This window comes from Dipodomys spectabilis, unplaced genomic scaffold, assembly GCF_019054845.1.
Source record: "Dipodomys spectabilis isolate Male_0828 unplaced genomic scaffold, ASM1905484v1 ptg000097l, whole genome shotgun sequence".
Classification (NCBI taxonomy): Eukaryota; Metazoa; Chordata; class Mammalia; order Rodentia; family Heteromyidae; genus Dipodomys; species Dipodomys spectabilis.
Genome location: NW_024870774.1, coordinates 2,551,370 through 2,562,112, shown reverse-complemented (window position 1 = coordinate 2,562,112; position 10,743 = coordinate 2,551,370). Strand labels below are relative to the sequence as shown.

General features: G+C 44.0%; 1 pseudogene; it reads left to right on the top strand.

Moving 5' to 3' along the window:
* Positions 1–10,567: 10,567 nt before the first annotated feature.
* LOC122113501 lies at positions 10,568–10,679 on the top strand (annotated as a pseudogene).
* The last annotated feature ends 64 nt before the right edge of the window (positions 10,680–10,743 follow it).

Sequence of the window (10,743 nt, the reverse complement as noted above, 5' to 3'; positions counted from 1 at the left end):
TAATTATTGCCTAGCAGTGAATGAAGCTCCAAGGGGAGGGAAGATGAGGGAACCCACAAACAAATTTTGGTAGAATCATGATGAGGGCATACACTAAGCAACGAGGCAGAGCAGCTTTAGTGGGGGAGTAAAGGAAGATGTGGATAATGAAGAGAAGAAGAGAGTTTCTGTGTTCTCAGAGCCATTATTAATAAGAAATAATAATGACTAAATACTTGATAGCCATTATAATGAGAATTGAGACTTTGCCTAGAGCCACATGCTTAGAGGTGATGGAGCCTGGCTCCCAGGTTGTTGGATTCCAAAAGTAATGCTCTTTCCAGCTTGACCTTTCATACCACACTCTATGAGAGCCACACTGTATGTGAGCAGTGAAGAAGGATGTGCTGAGGCTTCTGGGAAGCTGGGGTTGATGAGCTGGAGGGTGACCTTCCACCTCCCAGTGAAGAAGCCAGCAAGGAGGAAACTGCCTCTTTTGTGGCACAGTAGGTTTCAAGTGATAGATGCTTAGACAAGATGTTTGGATAAGGAGACACTCTGGAGACTTGAGGGGAAATCCAATGTTGAGAAGTCTGAGGCTCATCCCAGGTCATGCTAAAGGAAACGAAAGGGGAAGAGATGAGCAGGGTGCCTGTCAAATGGCAATGAGGGAAGAGATCAATCCTTATTTCTTATAACAAGGATCCTTCCCTGAGTCCAGCTTCTTGATTTTCTTTCTCTAACCCTGACCACCACAAAGGGCAAAGGGAGGGTTGGTGACTCCCCAGTAGCCCAAAGATACTCAATGACATTGTCACATATATATTCACCAAGGAGCTAGGGCTGGAAATCAGGTTTCCAAGTGATTATCTCAGCATTTTTCTCCAAATATTTCTTTATTGAGATTAAGTGACTACATAAATTTCATCGTACTGTGGCATAGCTATACTAAACTGTCATAAATACCTTTTAACCTTCACAATGGTAATTATCATTATCTTAATCTACAAAGCTTATGAACCCTACAGACTTTAATAATAAAACTATTTCTTTCAAATCTGGTGATATGTACATTTTCCCCTTTTATTTAGTGTCAGCTGTTCCCTCTTTGTCTCATTCCCTCCCTTCCATCACCACCCTAGAGTTGCTTAGTTCACTTTCATCAATGTCCAATGCAGCTGAGGGCCCCCTGTGCTGTATTTTCACCCATTTTTCTCTGATTCTGTGCTCTCCTCCTAGCTTCCCTCAGATGTGCACATATATACACCATCTATGAGGTATAGCTCTAGAGTCATCTAAAAATGATACAACAAATTAAGAAGCGGTCTCTTTTCCCTGTCTTTGGTATCTCTGCATTTTTGTACCCATCTATTCTATCATGATATGTTTAGTAAGAAGGTGGTGAGCGTGGGCTGGGAAGGTGGCTCAGTGGTATAGTGCTTGTCTTGCATGCATGAGGCCCTGGGTTCGATTCCTCAGCACCACATAAGCAAAAAGAAAAAAGTCAGAAGTGGCGCTGTGGCTCAAGTGGTAGAGTGCTAGCCTTGAGCTGAAGAGCTGAGGGACAGGGCTCAGGCCCAGAGTTCAGGCCCCATGACTGACAAAAAAAAAAAGAAGAAGAAGAAGAAAGTGGTGGTGAGTTATAGTGGAAAGGTTATAACTATAACCAGGACATTTACTCCCAAATAACATTAGCTAATGTGTGCTTATTACCCTTCAGGGAGCTCCCTAATGGTGGCAGATTTTCAGAGACATGTTGGGAAAAATACTAAATTGTAGATTATGCTGAGTTGGTTGGGACAGATTTGGCCAGATGGTATTGAATAGGGATAGAGTGGGGTTCTTTGTTCCTCAAACAATCTGTGCAAGAGAAAATGTAGCTGGGCACTGGTGGTTCAAACCTATAACCCTACTTATTCAGGAGCCTGAGATCTGAGGATTGCAATTTGAAGCCAGCCTCAGCAGTAAAGTACATGAGACTCTTATCTCCAATTAACCACCAAAAAGCTGGAGGTGAAGCTATCGCTCAAGTGGTAGAACACCAGTCTTAAGCAAAAAGCCAAGCTAAAGCATGGTGGCCTGAGTTCAAGCCCCAGCATTGGCACACACACAAAAAGCAAGTAGATGTGTGGGAAGCAGAACATCAGTGTGAGAAGACAGGGCTGTGGTTGGCATGGGATAAAAGCTGACCCATGACTCATTTGCTAAAAATCACTAACGTGACTTCTAGCTTCCCTACGAGAGCTTTACTCCCAAAATGACAGGGTTCAGACCAGACTTTGTGATTGCTAGATCCTGTTTGGGAGTGTGGGTTCCATTTTAAGGAAGACAGTGACAAACTGTGAAGTAGAGAGAGAAAGAGAGAGGAGAGAGAGAGAGAAAGACAGAGACAGAGACAGAGAGACACACAGAGAGATATCAGGATGTTAAGGAGATGCTATAATCAGAGTAAAACATTTATTTGCTGAACTGGAAGCGAAGACTCAAGGAACATATGATAATGGCTTTCAAAATCCTGAAATACAAACTATTAATTCTGTTTATTTTGAGAGAAAAAGAACAAAGAGCAGTGAGTATATGTAGACTTACTATGAACAGCTCTAATAATTTAAGTTGCCTAAAGTGGCCTGAGCTTCAAAGAGTGGTGGTGATCTCATCACCCTGGGAGGCCATCAAACAGATGTTAGTTGACCACTCTTAAGAATATAGTAGAAGAAAAAAAAAAGAATATAGTAGAGGGGTTGGGAAGGTGGTTCAGTGGTAGAGTGCTTGCCTTGCATGCATGAGGCCCTGGGTTCAATTCCTCAGCACCACATAAGCAAAAAGAAAAAACCAGAAGTGGCACTGTGGCTCAAGTGGTAGAGCGCTAGCTTTGAGCTGAAGAGCTGAGGGACAGCGCCCAGGCCCAGAGTTCAGGCCCACGATCGGACCAAAAAAAAAAAAGAATGTAGTAGATGGATTCGGAAGGTGGCTCAGTGGTAGAGTGTTTGCCTAGAATGCATGAAGCCCCGGGTTCAATTCCTCAGTACCACATTAACAGAAAAAGTCGGAAGTGGCGCTGTGACTCAAATGATAGAGTGCTAGCCTTGAACAAATGAAGCGCCCAAGCCCTGAGATCAAGCCCAGGACTGGCAAAAGAAGAGAGAGAGACAGTGACAGAGACAGAGACAGAGAGAGAATGTAGTAGAGGACATTCAAAGACCAGAGTCTCCCTACTCTGAAGTTCTGCAAGATTCTCATCCCAGGGATGGCTCAGAGACAAGAATAACTCAGAGCCAAGAAGATGCTCTATACTGCCTAGTCTCCCAGGGTACTGTGGTGCTTGGAATCTTTTTCTCCTACCTGAACCCCAGCTCCTTCTGAGTCAGGCTGGGGAAGTATCTTAATGGCCAATGGTGCTATTATGTGCCTATAGCATACTTCCTGGGTGGGAAAGACAGGGAACAAACCAACCAGTGAGAGAGGAGCCTCTTACTGCTTTCAGTGACTGTCTTTTAGGGAAAGTCCCCAAGGACAGCATCCTTTTTCAGCCAGGGTGTGGTAGGTGCTGACTCAGGTTGGCGTTGGCGTTTCTGGAGGGAAGAGATTAAGGAAAAACAACCTGGATATGGCACAGAAAAGCTGGAAAAACTTCTTGAACCAGAATTAGAGAGTCTATTATAGGAGTCAGGCACTGCATGGTGGTTGATGATGACATATCAGCTTAATATTGTTGGAGCACTTGTGGCACTGGGACTGAGGTCAAGAGGCACTGCTTGGCAGTGGCCTGGCAGAGCACTACACAAAGAGCAACATCACATTCAGGTTAGAGAATATACAACATCAATTCCAGGAATTAGAAGATCTGAAATTCTATGTCAAATAAGAAAGCAAAGTCATGGAATAATAAGGGGAGAAAGTGGTGCTGTGGCTCAAGTGGTAGAGCGCTAGCCTTGAACTGAAGAGCTGAGGAACAGTGCCCAGGCCCAGAGTTCAACCTCCATGACCAACAAAAAGATATTAATAAGGGGTGACTATGGGGACCTGGAGAAGGATGGGATATTCTGCCTGGCAGATGAGCAAAAATGAAAAGGACTTGTCCCAAGAAAGAGGAGCTGTCCAGTGGGTGAGAGCTGGGCCCTCACCTGTTACTTATTCCACTCATCCATTACATAATAATGACAGCACCCCTGGGCTGTTCCCATACTGGGCACAGGGCTGTGGCAGTGAGCCAAACACAGCTAGTCATTGCCTTCATGGTCTACAGCAGAATGGTCCAATTGGATGATGAAAAGAATCACTGAACCAGATCACAGGGAAATGTGTGGTGCTGGGCAAGCACCTTGTACGGGAGCTGCCCTGGGTGAGACAGGTTTCCAAGAGGAAGTGGGGAGGAAGAGGAGGAGCAGGAGGAATACTGGCTTGGAGGTCTGGCACATACTTCCTCTATGTTTTGCAGCATCAGGTCCCTAACTTACCACTCTCACCCCTGTGAAGTCACTTGACTCTCTACCAGAGAGGAATCATTTGACTCTATTTTCCTTTATCCAACAAAGTGCCTTAATCATGGTAGTGGCCCAGTAAACACTTATCTAACTCAGCCAACCAGTCATCAAGTAACTAGGCCTGGGTACCAGTACAGCTCAATACACAGCAGAGGCCAAGAGGAACAAGATTCCTGCTCTCAGCCTGTACTCCTAGCTAGTCACGAGGCTGAGACCTAGGGACTGAAGTTTGAAGTCAGCCTGGGCAAAATAATCCATGAGACCCTTGCTGCCAATTAACCACCCAAAAGCCAGAAGTGGAACTGTGACTCAAGTGGTAGAGCACCAGCCTTGAGCAAAAACAAAACAAAACTAAGGGATAGAGCCCCAGGCCCTGAGTTCAAGCACCACAACATACACACACACACTCACACACACACACATAAACACACACACACACACAAAATCCCCCCTCCCCATCTGTCCCACAGAGACAGATCCTGTAGAAGTAAATGCACATAGCAGGAGATTTCAGAGAATCATAAGCATTCTGAGGAAAATCAAAATGTGTTTTGAGACAGAGCTGGTGTGTTGGAAACTCTGGGGAAGAATGAAATGAATGATGAGTCCTGGAAGCTCCAGAAGGATAGACTAGAACCCCACTGGGATGGGTGAGGGATTAGGAGGAGGAGCTGAAGATGTCAGATCCCAGGGTGGGGTGTGGGCTAGGTAAGTCATCAGGGGAGGGCACAGTGTAGCCCGCACATCCGGGCCTTGATACACCAGAGGGAGTGGACAGGGAGTGGTATGTAAACTAAAATTCAGTGTAAAGGAAAGAATGCCTGGAATTGCTGACAGGAGCAATGCTGTGTTCCTTTGTCATCTTTGCACCATCATGACTCAGGCTTGAGCTCTGGCACTGAAGCAGAGGAAATACGAAGAACTTGGATGGATTCTAGAAGTCAGTGGGTCTCCAGAGGACCAATCCTGGGGTACAGACATTGTCATAGCTGCCCAGCCTAACTATCTCCAAGGAAAGACAATGAAACTTTTACCAGGCCATCCCAATGTGTTTGAGAGCTTAGCCACACTGAGTGGCTTGACACTATTCAGTTCTGTGCACCTTGACCAAAATCTCTGTCCATGGGTAGGTAGCAGTAGGGTGGGGAAATGAAGAATCCAAGCCCCAGTGCTAGATTAGGATGGGGTTTTTTCACTCCTTCATATTTATTTAGCTAGTGTGTGTGTGTGTGTGTGTGTGTGTGTGTGTGTGTGTGTGTACATGCATACATACTAGTCCTGTGGCTTGAACTCAGAACCTGGGAGTTGTCTCTGAGCTTTTTTTGCTCAAGGCTAGCACTGTAATACTTGGGCCACAACATCATTTCCAGCTAGTTTTGGAGGTTGATTGGAGATAAGACTCTTTAACAGCCAGGCACCAGTGTCTTATGCCTGTAATCCTAGCTACTCAAGAGTTTGAGATCTGAGGATCAAGGTTTAAAGCCAGCCTGGGCAGGAAAGTTCATGAGATGCTTATCTCCAATTATAGAAAAAGCTGGAAATGGCACTGTGACGGAAGTGACACTGTGATGCAAGTGGTAGAGTGCTAGTCTTAAGCAAAAGGAGCTCAGGGAAAATGTCCAGGCCCAGAGTTCAAGCTCCAGGACTGGCAAAAAAAAAAAAAAAAAAAGTCTTACAAACTTTCCTCCCCAGGCTGGCTTTGATACTTGAGTAGCTAGGATTGCAGGCTTGATATACTTGTGTCTGGTTATATTTATTTTTGGGCCTGAACTACAGTGAAAACTCAGGGCTTTGGCCCTGTTCCTTAGCCTTTTTGCTTAAGGCTGGTGCTTTACCATTTGAACCACAATTCTACTTCGTGTGTGTGTGTGTGTGTGTGTGTGTGTGTGTGTGAATAAGAGACTCATGGACTTCCCTGCCTGAGCGGGCTTGGAACCTCCATCCTTAGATCTCAGCCTTCTAAGTAGTTAAGATTATGGGCATGAACCACTGGCACACACAAAACAGTTGCTGGTACGGGGGCTTGAACTCAGAAACAGGGCACAATCCCTTAGCTTTTTCTACTCAAGTCTGGCACTCTTATTACTTGAGCCATACATCCACTTCCATCCCACTCTTATATAAGAAATATACAAGGATACTTATAACTCTAAAGACCCAAGTAAATGCCCATAGGAGGAAGTTTTCTGGCAGAGATAAGAGCAGGGGCAGAATAAACTATGAGGAGCTTCTAGAGGGCTGTGCTAGACCTTTTTTTAAATTTGGAAACATTTATTGAAAATTATTAAAAGAAAATTGTACAACATTATTAAGCGTGACTTATCTTTCTTAAAATTTTATTGTAAAGATGCTGTACAGAGGGGTTAAGTTACATGATTAAGGCAATGAGTACCTTACTTGTTGATCATTGTTACCCCTTCTCTTGTTGTCCCACTAACCCTTCCCTCCCCCACCTCCCATACCCCTCCTCACCCCCTCACCCCCACCCTCCACCCCTGCCCCAAAGTCGTAAAGTTCGTTTCCAATATACTGTCCTGTGGGTTTCATTGTTGCAATGGGTCATCCTGTGTCCTTGTTTCACCATTGTGTTATTCCTCTTCCCTTCCCCAGATTAGACAAATGTATATATATACAAGATACAGGATACCAAAGTCAAGTACAGTGACAACAGGGAATATACCATAGGGGGAAGGTCATACAAAGGAAAGAAAAAAAAAATCACCTAGTACATTTAAAACAACAACAACAAAAACAGATCTTTTGTGTCCATATCTTGGGATTGATTTCACTTAGCATCAACTTATATGATCATATGTATGATCATATATGATCATACATAGCGTTTGAGCTTTTCAACTCATCTGATAAGATTATCCTATACATATACTAATTATTGCAAATAAGGGAAACCATGGGGCCTAAATTTCTTTGGGACTGGCTTATTTCACTTAATATGATTTTTTCCAAGTCTTTACATTTCCTAACAAGTGGGGCAGTGTCTTTCTTTCTGATGGAAGCATAGAATTAATATATATATATATATATATATATATATATATATATATATATATATCACATTTTCTTGATCCACTCATCTACTGAGGGGCATCTGGGTTGGTTCCATAACTTAGCTATGGTGAAATGCTGCAATAAACATAGTTGTACTGGTAGCTTTAGTATGGACATGTTTGTCTTCATCTGGGTATATGCCCCAAAGTGGGATTGCTGGATCATAGGGGAGGTCTATGTGATGTCTTTTCAGGAACCTCCATACTGCTTTCTAGAGTGGTTGAACAAGTTTAAACTCCCACCAACAACGCAGTGGGGTTCCCTTTTGGCCACATCCCCTCCAGCATCTGTTGTTATTAGAGTTCTTGATTATAGCCATTCTAACTGAGGTGAAGTGGAATCTCAATGCTGTTTTGATTTGCATTTCTTTTATGGCCACAGAAGTTGAGCATTTCTTCATGTGTCTATTGGCCATTCTTATTTCCTCTTAGAGAAGTCTGTCTTTAAGTCTTTGGCACACTTGTTGACGAGGTGATTGTTTCTTTGAGGATTTGTTTTTGGAAAATCTAATTTTTTTGAGTTCTAAGTATATTTTAGATATGAGGCCCTTGTTTGTTGTATAGCTAGTGAAGATCTTCTCCCAGTCCATGGGCTTTCTATTAATTTTATTAGCTATGTCCTTTGCTATGCAGAAGCTCTGCAGTTTCATGAAATCCCATTTGTTCAACCTTTCTTTGATTTGTTGTATTTCTGAGTCTTTATTAAGAAAATTTCAGCCTTGCCAAGGAGCCCTAGAGTTTCTCCTATTCCTTCCTGTAACGTTTCCAGAGTGTCTGTTTTTACTTTGATGTCTTTGATCCATTTGGAGTTGATTCTGGTGCAGGGTGATATAAGGATCTAGCTTTAGTTTTCTACAGGTGATTAATCAATTTTGCCATGTGCTGGACCATATAAATTGAACTCTGGTAGGCAGAAATGGGACTCAGAGAAGGAAATTGGAAGTGGGAAGAAAGAATTCTTTATGAAGCAGAACAGAATAAGTGAAGGTATGGAGGAAAAGAAGGTACAGAGGAAAGGCAAGGTTGAATTTGGCTAGAAGTCTTTGAGCTTAGTAATGCTCTCACTGTTCTGCCCAACCCTAACACTCCCTCTGCAGAAAAGAAGAGACTCCCCAAAGCCCAAAGCAAACAAGAAACAGAAGCAGAGGCAGCCTGAGACATGGGAAAGAGCTTGTACTTGGAAATTAAACATATTTGGTTGAACCCATTCGCTTGCTGTGAAGACTTGAAAGGCTGGGCAGGTTACCCAACTTTTCTGAGCCTTGATTTCCTCAGCTGTACAAGAGTACTTGCTTCATAGAGCAGACAGAGAGATTAAGTAAGATCTAGAGAAAATGTTTCAAAACTTGCTTAAGAAATGCACATTTTTTTTCAGTTCCTACAATGCCATGACTTTTTGGATGTATTAAAGTGACCGTGAAAGGCCAAGGCTGAGTCACCTGTACTCCCTCTTGCACAAGCTCTTCTGGGGATGCTCTGGCCATGTCTGTTCCAGCTTTGCTTGTTTCTTCTGGAGAGTGAAATGAGACCTCTTTACTTGAGAAGGGATTTGGTACTTGCTAGGAAAAATTGTACAAAGCTGCCACACAGCCTCCCTTTGCCTTCTTCCCAGTTTGCTTTGCAGGCTTCTGTTTCCAAGGGCCTAAGGAAGGTCTTTTCCTGATTCTCCATGTATCACAGATAGCTTCATAGAGCACAGATTGCTTCCAATGTCTCCACTCCTGGGACTCAATTGCAAGTAAGCCTGTTTAATGACCTCGTTCTAAGCTGAGCCTGGAAAACTTCACTCCCCACAACTGACCTCCTGTTGAGATCCTGAGGGTCTGGGAGCAGTGGGAAGTAGACAGCAGTGTCACACTAACAACAACCACTTGACACAAGACAGCTTTGTCCAAACCTCTGCACTGAATGATTTAAACAAGCTCTAACATGGTGTCCAGCAACATAAAGCCATGTTCCTAAAGCGATCCCAGACCATTGTGAACTGTTGCTTGAGAAAGCCCAGTGATGCTGGAAAATCTACTTTGAGAGGGAGAGAGGGAGGGAGGAGAGTGGAGAGAGAAAATGGGGCTTGAGCTCAGGATCTGGGAAGTCCCTGAGATTTTTTACCAAAGGCTAGCACTTTAACCACAGTTCCACTTCTGGCTCTTTGGTGGTTAATTAGAGATAAGAGCCTCACAGACTTTTCTGCCCAGGTTGGTTTTGAACTGTGAGATCCTAAGATCTCAGCCTCCTGAGTAGCTAGATTATAGGTGTGAGCCACCAGTGCCCAGCCTTCTCCCTGGGAATGGAAGCTAAACAGTGAAGGGATGAGATGTCTTGTGTGACAGTTCAAAGACAATGTCAAGGCCTAGGAGGTCAGGGGTGGGTAGGAATGAGAAGGTACAAGGGCATCTCTGGCCTCAGCTACTTTGTCTTGGCTCTTCATTAGACTCTGGACTCTGTGGGACCCGCATGCATCCTTTTTTTGGGGGGGGAGGAGGGGGGTCTGGTTGTGGGGCCTGAACTCTGGGCCTGGGCGCTGTCCCTTAGCTCTTCAGCTCAAGGCTAGCGCGCTCTACCATTTGAGCCACAGTACCATTTCCAGCTTTTTTCTTTTTGCTTATGTGGTGCTGAGGAATTGAACCCAGGGCCTCATGCACGCAAGGCAAGTGCTCTACCACTGAGCCACCTTCCCAGCCCCTCTCTTTGAATTTCACTGTAGATATGAATATATCTCATAGTCATGATGTGAGCTGGCTGCTGTGGGGAAGTCCAGGGCTGGGCTGGTCCAGTCATTCATAGCACGTCTCAGCATTAAAGTCTTTCCTCCTTAAGCCATCACACAGCCTCTTGTCTTCCCTGTTGGCAAGGCACCCAAATTTCTGGTAATGGAGAAATGGTAATGCAGAAAGCCTTGCAAGGATGAGGCTCTGGGCCCAGCACTGCTTAACTTAGAAGGGTAGACTCAAAGCTAGAATAAGTTTCTGAGACTGGAAAACACAACTCCTCAGACAGAGAAAAAGGCAACTCTCTGAATACATTTAGATGTTTGCTTGTATATGAACGGTCTCTTGTTAAAGGACAGTGCCCTAGAAATTCAATATCTGGCATTGTTAGTTTTCTTGGCTTTGTCCATAGTAAACCTGGTATTTCTGTTAAAACAGCATATGGTTTCTTTGGAAATTCATATTGACAATACTTATAGTAAATGCTCTTCTCAGTAAGTGTTT